Below are 8,826 nucleotides of genomic sequence, written 5' to 3' on the forward strand. Positions count from 1 at the left end.
AAACTGGGAAAGGAGAAATTTACATGTAAATAAAGAAAATATTTATTAAAAAAAAAAAAGAAAGAAAACTGACTCTCCATCCACCAGCAGCCCTTAGTTGCCAATAGCTCCTCAGATAGGTTTGATACTGCATAAGTCCCTCCCCTATCCATGTTGAGATTTTGGCTGGCTTGATGTTGTGCAACTCTTGTGCATGTGCATGCATGTTTGCAAGTGGGCTGTCATGTCTCTGGCAAATACTCTTCTGCTACAGTCCTCCCCACCTTGTTCTTATAATATTCTGATACTTAGTGGTAGGTTTGATATAGATACCCCATTTAGAGCTGAGCACTCTATAGACTTATTCTTTACACATTGACCAGTTGTGGGTCTCTCTGTACCGATCACCATCTACTGCAATAAGAAGTTTCTCTGATGAGGGCTGAAAGATGCACTGATTTTTTGATGCAGATAACTGTACCAAGCAAAGGTCTCATTATCTGGAGTGGGCTGTAAGTCCAATCAGACAATGGTTGATTACTTCATGAGATCCCTGCTACTGCTGTGCCAATGAGCAATTTTGCTGAGTCAGTCATCATCGTAACTCACAACTCAGGAAAAGATGGCTTTTCTCCCCTGATAGTAGGAACGGAACTCTCCAGCTCTGTGAAGGATTATGCTTCCAGAGTACTAGCTTCATTTCTGTGTGTCCTATGACCTACGTATGTGGTGTTTTCAATAACAGAATCAAGCTCTGAAGAGTAACCTAGATCAACAGCAGTGGGCTGTATGAAGCCTGTAAGGTCCCACCAACTAACAATTCAAAGAGAGGTAGGTAAACAAGATCTGGCACTGGGATTTTCATTTAATAGCTTATGGTGTCTTGGGAAGGAAGGTGTTGTTCCCTCATTGTAGGATATTTCCATGTTCAAAGGTCTTTAATGTTGTGACCCCTCCTCACCCTACCCTCCCATAAAGCACTCTTTACATTTTCTTGATCAGTTATTCCTCTTCCCCCCACTTCATATCACCTATGTTCTACTCTTACTTTTCTTGAAATCTACCTTCCCATAGTCTCTCACTCATTTCCTGCCTTCTGTGGGTACTCCAGTTTAAATACACATCTCTAAGGATCTGCAAAGGAGAGAAAACATGCAGCATTTGTTTTTCTGGATCTGTTACCTCTGCCAGAATGGTAATTTCAAGCCCATCAGTTTACCTATGGATGTAGCCTCCCTGTATACTAATGATAAATACACTGAGAAGGAAATCAGGAAAACAACCCCAGTCACAATAGCCTCAAAACAAACAAATAAAACAACAACAAAACTTGGAATACATCTAGCCAGTCAACTGAAAGTCTTGTACAATGAAAACTTTAATACATTGAAGAAAGAAATTAAAGAAGACCCCAGGATATGGAAAGACCTCCTGTGCTCATGGGTTATGATTAATATTGTGGACATGGCCAACCTACCAAAAGCAATTTACAGATGTAAATTCAATCTCTATCAACATTCTAATCCAATTTTTTAGAAAATTTATTTGAAAATTTCATATGAAAACACACAAAAAAAATCCAGGATAGTCCAAACAATTCTTAACAATGAAACACCGCCAGAGGAATCGCTATTCCTGACTTCAAGGCATACCACAGAGCTCTAGTAATAAAAACACCATAGTACTGGCATAAAAAGCACACACTATTCAATGAAATAAAATTTAGGACCCAGGTATAAGCCCACACCCATACAGCTGCATAAGTTTTGACAAATAGACCAACAATACACACTGGAGAAAAGACAGAATCTTCAACAAATAGCTGATAAAACTGAGTAGCTACATGTAGAAAAATGAAAGGAGACCCTTGTCTCTCAGCCTACATCAAATTTGGCTCCAAATGGACCGAGAACTTCAGCATAAGACCTGATACCCTCAATCCAATATAAGAGAAAGTAAGGAACGTGGTTCAGTGTACAGGCACTGGGAAGGACTTTGTGAAAGGGGCTGAGGTAATGCAGACATTAAGACAACCAACTGACAAATAGGAATTCGTGAAACTAAACTGCTTCTGAACAACAAATAGCACCATCATTCAAACAAAGAAGTAGCCAACAGAATGAGGAAAAAAATCTTTATCACTTATACATCTGACAGAGGGTCAGTGTCTAGAATGTAAACTAACTTCGAAAATCCAAGCACCAAGAAAACAAACAATCCAACTGAGAACTGGCACATGGACCTGGAGAGTTCTTAAAAGAAGAAATGCAAGTGACTGAGACTTTTAAAGAAAATCTACTCAACATCCTTAGCCATCAGGGAAATGAAATTAAAACTATCTTTCTCCCTACCAGAATGGTTAACAAACAAAAACTAGACAGAGAAATAATGAAACTAACAGAGGTTATGATTCCAATGGACCTAAAAGATATCCTTAGAACATTTCACCCAAACACACATGAAAAATCTTCTTCTCAGTACCTCACAGAACCTTCTCCAAAACTGACCAAAAAATAATCAGGTACAAAGCAAGCCTCAACAGATACAAGAAGATTGAAATAGCCCCTTGCATCCTATCAGATCACCATGGATTAAAGCAGGAATTCAAGAACAACAGAAACAACAGAAAGCCTACATTCTCATGGAAACTGAACAACTCTCTACTTAATAATCACTGGGTCAGGGAAGAAGTAAAGAAAGAAATTAAAGACTTTCTAGAATTCAATGAAAATGAGGGCATAACTAAAACTTAGGAGTCACTATGAAGTCAGTGCTAAGGGGAAAGTTCATAGCACTAAGTGCCTTCACAAAGAAATTAGAGAATTCTCATACTAAAGAATTAAAAGTACACCTGAAAGCTCTAGGGGAAAAGAAAAGCAAACATGTTGAGGCTGGAAATAAACAAACTCAGGGCTGAAACCAACCAATTAGAAACAAAGAGGACTATACAAACAAATCAACAAAACTAAAAGCTGGTTCTTTGAGAAAATCAACAAGACAGACAAAACCTTAGCCAAACCAACCAAAAGCCAGAAAGACAGTACTCAAATTAACAAAATCAGAAAACTAAAGGGAGACACAAAAGACAACAAGAAAATTCAAAGAATCCTTTGATCTTACTACAAAATTGGAAACTCTAAAGGAAATAGATGATTTTTCTAGACAGATGTAAATTACTGAACTTAAATCGAGATCAGGTAAACTAATTAAACTAACCTATAACCCCTAAAGAAATAGATGCAGTTATTAAAAGTCTCCCAACCAATGAAAACCCAGATTTTAGCACAGAATTCTACCAGACTTTCAAAAAAGAGCTAATACTCCTCAAACTATTCCACAAAATAGAAACAGAAGGAACACTGCCAGACTCATTCTATGAGTCCACAGCCACCCTGATACCTAAACTACACAAAGACTCAAAAAGAAAGAGAACTTCAGACCTATTTCTCTTATGAGCATTGATGCAAAAATACTCGATAAAATACTCACAAACTGGGTCCAAGAACACATCATCCACCATGATCAAGTAGGTTTCATCCCAGGGGCACAGGGATGGTTCAATATATAAAAATCCATCAAAGTAATCCACTATATAAGCAAACTGAAAGAAAAATCACATGATTATTAGATGCTGGAAAAACCTTTGACAAAATCAAAAACCCCTCCATGTTAAGAGCCTTGGAGAGATCAGGAATAAAAGGTGCATATCTAAACACAATAAAGGCAATATACAGCAAGCCAATAGTTAACATCAAATTAAATGGAGAGAAACTTAAAGCAATTCCATTCAAATCAGGTGCAAGACAAGCCTATCCACTCTTTCCTTATCTCTTCAATATAGTACTTAAAGTTCTAGATAGAGCAATAAGAAAACTACAGGAGATCAAGAGGATACGAATTGGAAAGGAAGAAGTCAAAGTATCACTGTTCACAGATTATATTTTAATATACGTAAGTAACCCAAAAATTCTGCCAGAGAACTCCTACAGCTGATAAACACCTTCAGCAAATTGGCTGGATACAAAATTAACTCAAAAAAATCAGTTTTCCTCCTTTATACAAATGATAAATGAGCTGAAAAAAGAAGTTAGGGAGACAATACCCTGCCCAATAGCCACAAATAATATAAAATATCTTGGTCTAATCAAGCCAGTGGAAGACCTGTATGACAAAGAACTTCAAGTCTTTGAAGAACAAAATTGATAAAGATATTAAAAGATGTAAAGATCTCCCATGCTCATGGATTGGTAGGGTTAATTTTGTGAAAATGGTCATGTTACCAAAAGTAATCTACAAATTCAATTCAATTCCCACTAAAATTCCAACACAACTCTCCAAAGATCTTAAAAGAACAATTCTCAACTTCATATAGAAAACCAAAAAAACCAGGATAGCTAAAGCAACCCTGAACTTCTGGAAGTATCACTATCCCTGACTTCAAACTGTACTACAAGCAGTAATAATCTTTAAAAGTGCATGCTATTGGTATAGAAACAGACAGGTTGATCAATGGAATTGAATCAAAGACCCAGAAATTAAGCCACACACCTATGGACACTTGATTTTTTTTTTTTACAAAGAAGCCAAAACCATACAATGGAAAAAAGAATCTTCAACAAATGGTGCTGGACTAACTGCATGTCTACATGTAGAAGAATGCAAATAGATCCATATTTATTACCCTACACAAAACTCAAGTCCAAGTAGATCAAAGACCTCAATGTAAAACCAGACACACTAAATCTAATAGAACAGAAAGTGGGGGATAGTTTTGAACTCATTGTTACAGGAGACAACATCATAAACAGAAGACCAATGGCTCAGAACTAAGATCAATAATTAATAAAAGGGACCTGATGAAACTACAAACCTTCTGTAAGTAAAGGCATGGTCATTAGGACAAAATGGCAGCCTATAGATTGGGAAAGGATTTCCACCAACCCTACTTCTGACTAAGGACTAATATCCAAAATATATAAAGAAGTCAAGATGTTAGACACCAACAACTCAATAACCCAATTTAAAAATGGGATACAGAGCTAAACAGAGAATTCTCAGCAGAGGGATCTCTCATAGCCCAGAAGCACTTAAAGAAGGGCTCAACATCCTTAGCCATCAGAGAAATGCAAAGACTCTGAGATTCAACCCCACACTCATCAGAATGGCTAAGATCAAAAACACTCTTCCATTGCTGGTAGGAGTGCAAACTTGTACAACTACTCTGGAAATCAATTTGGCAGTATCTCAGAAAATTGGGAATAGGTCTGCCTCAAGACCCAACTATACTACTCTTGGGCATTTACTCAAAAGATGCTCTATTATCCCACAAGGACACTCACTCAACTATGTTCATTGCTGCTTTATTCATAATAGCCAGAAACTGGAGACAACATAGATGTCCCTTAACTGAAGAATGGACAATGAAAAGGTGGTTCATTTATACAATGGGGTACTATTCAGCCATTAAAAACAAAGGCATTGCCAGGCTGGTCTACAGATTGAGTTCCAGGACAGCCAGGGCTACATAGAGAAACCCTGTCTCGAAAAAAACAAAACAAACAAACAAACAAAAACAAAGGCATCATGAATTCTGCAGGCAAGTGGATGGAACTAGAAAATATCCTGAGTGAGGTAACCCAGACCCAAAGGACATGCATTGTGTGCACTCGCTGACAAGTGGATATTAGCTCTAAAGGACATGATAACAATGATATATCCCACAGACTCAACGAAGCCAAATAACAAGGAGGACCCAGAGCAGGATGGCTGAACCTTTCTCAGAAGGGGAAATAAAATAGATATTGGAGGTGTGTGGAGGGAAGCGACTTGGTAAAAGAGAGGATAGGGAGGGGTTGGGGAGGATCAGGTTAGGGAGAACAGGAAGAGATATCAGAAACAGGTCGTGGATAGGTGGGGCAATCTCTGGGGTGTGCTAGAGACATGGGATGGAGAAAAGGCCTCAGGGTGTCTATAGGGGCAACTCTAGCTGAGACTCCTAGTAGTGGGGGATATAGTTCCTGAAGTAGCCACTTCCTGTAGCCAGGTAGGACTCTCATTGGAAGGATAAAGGACAGCAACTCACCCACAAAACCTTTGACCAAAAATGTGCCATGCCTACAAGAGAGAAAGAGCAGAGACAGAGGGAACAGCCAACCAATGACTGACCCAAATTGAGACCCATCCCATGGACAAGAACCAATCCCTGACACTATCACCGATACTCTGTTATGTTTGCCAACAGGAGCCTAGCATAACTGTCCTCTGAGAGGCTCCACCCAGAGGCCAATGGAAAGAGATGCAGACACCCAGAGCCAAACATCAGAAGGAGCTCTGGGAGTCTTATGGAAGAATTGGGGGAAGGATTAAGGGACCCTAGGAAGACAGGGACTCTACAGGAAGACCAACAGAGACAACTAACCTGGACTTTTGGGAGGCTCCCAGAGACTGAACTACCAATCAAAGAGTGAGCACTGGCCCTAGGCCTCCTACACACAGATAGCAGATGTGCAGCTTGGTCTTCATGCAGGTTCACCAGCAACTGGGGTGGGGACTGTCCCTGACTCTTTTATCTGCCTGCCTGTAGATCCTGCACCACTAACTGGACCACTGTGTCTGGGCTCAGTGGGAGAGGATGCGCCTAGCCCTTCTGCAACTTGATGTGCTGGGGTTGGGGGTGTAATGATATTCAGAGAAGGGGAGGAAAGAACAGAGGAAGGATCTGTGTGAGGCTGTACTGGGGGGAACTGATACTGTGATATAAAGGGAACAAATTAATTAATTAAAACTTTTTTTTCTCTACATCATGGAAAAGAACAGACAAGTAGAATGCATGTAAGGAAAGGAGAACATTAATTCACTGCTGATAAGAGTGAAAACATGTGCAACTACTATGGATATGAATGTGGAGGTTCCTCAAAATGCTAGAAATAGATCTATCGTACAATCCAGCTGTACCACTCCTGAGCATGTTCCCAAAAGACTCTTAAGTCCTGCTACAGAGATACTTGCTCATCCACGTTAGCCAATGCTCTATGCACAACAGCCAAGAGAGAGAGGTAAAAACATCTTAGTTACACATGAGCAGATGAATAGATAATGAAAATGTGTGTTTATACAATGCAATACTATTTACTATAAAGAAAAAATGAAATTATGAAACATGTGCAGAAGCTTTTTAATTCCACGTAATCTACTGTGTCAATTCTTGGGAGTATTTCCTGTAAAGAATCCTTTTCAGGCTGGGCAGTGGTGGTACACACCTGTAATCTCAGCACTTGGGAGGCAGAGACAGGTGGATTTCTGAGTTTGAGGCCAGCCTGGTCTACAGAGTGAGTTTCAGGACAGCCAGAGCTACACAGAGAAACTCTGTCTCAAAAAAACAAACAAACAAAAAGAATCTTGTTCAGAAATCCTTGCTTGTGTCTGTATCTTCTTTTAAAAGATTTTTTTTTTATTTTTAAGAGTGTATTAGAGAGTGAATATGGGTAGGTGTGTGCATGCCTGTGAGGGCCTGTAAGTGTCAGATAGGATCCTTTGAGGCCAGAGTCTCACATGGGTTCTGGGAATCAAACTCGGGCCCTCTGCAAGAGCAGTCTAGGCTCTTAAGCACTGCCCTGGCTCTCCAGCCTTTACACCCATATACTCAAGTGTTTTGCTTATGTTTTCTTCTGGCAGTTTCAAGGTTTCAGCTCTTTCATCAAGGTCTTTGGTCCATTTTGATCTGATTTTTATGCAGGAATATAGATCAGGTTGCACTCTTCTGCATGTAGAAACCCATTTTCTCAGCACTGTTCGCTAAAGCTTTCTTTTCTCCAATATGTTTTAGCAGCCTTGTCAGAAAAATCAGGTGTCTAACTGTATGGGTTTGTTTTTAGTTGACCTAAATAACTCCTCTTGTGCAGGACTATGATGTTTTGTTACTATGGTTCCATAATATAATTTGAAGTCTGGTATTGTGATATTTCCATCATACTAGTCTATGTATTAGAGATATCTTTGGGGAGTTTTCTTTCTATATAAATTTTAGAGTTGCTTTGTTTTTATAATTCTGTGAAGGATATCATTTGAATTTTTATAGGACTTGCTCTAAATCTACAGATTGATTTCAATAATATAGCCATTTCCACAATATTAATTCTACCCATGCCCATGGGTAGCCTAGCTTCTGGTATGAAGATAATGTTAAAACTGGAAGAAAAACACCAACCACCCCGGGTTCATTTTTGTGGCCCACAAAAGTTTCTTCTTCAGCCTTGTTCAGACCCATCATTCAGGGTGTATTCTAGAAGCATCCCTCTGGCCACTGTTCTGCAGAAGGGTGGAGTAGATGATAGAAATACAGGAGAGAGCCTTTCTTCAGCGGGGTCATGGTTGGAGCCAAGTGGGGTGGCAGTTGTGATGTTTTACTTCTTTTTGGTTTTGTGTTTATTTATGTATTTATTTGTTTGTTTGTTTGTTTGTTTATTGGGGGAGGCGAGTGTGCATGCCACAGCATACATGTGCCATGGTACATGTGTGCACAGACGATGATTCTTGAGCATTAGTTTTCTCTTCACATCAAGTGGGTTCAAATAATTGACCTCAGGTCGTCAGGCTTGCTGCTAAGTGCTTATGCACTGAGCCATCTCATCAACCCAGGGAAGAAAGCTTAGCAAGAACAAGGGCAGGGCCTTTGGTAGGGATGTGCATGCAAGAAAGCATAAGACACCTAGAGGGAGCCCTGGGGTTTGGAGTTCAGGGAATGAATACCCAGACTTACCAATGACTGGAATCAAGAAGCCATAGCTCTACCAGAGGACCCAGCCATACCACTCCTGGGCATATACCCAAAAGATACTGCAACATGTA

The sequence above is a fragment of the Mastomys coucha genome, unplaced genomic scaffold, assembly GCF_008632895.1.
Source record: "Mastomys coucha isolate ucsf_1 unplaced genomic scaffold, UCSF_Mcou_1 pScaffold15, whole genome shotgun sequence".
NCBI classification, from domain to species: domain Eukaryota; kingdom Metazoa; phylum Chordata; class Mammalia; order Rodentia; family Muridae; genus Mastomys; species Mastomys coucha.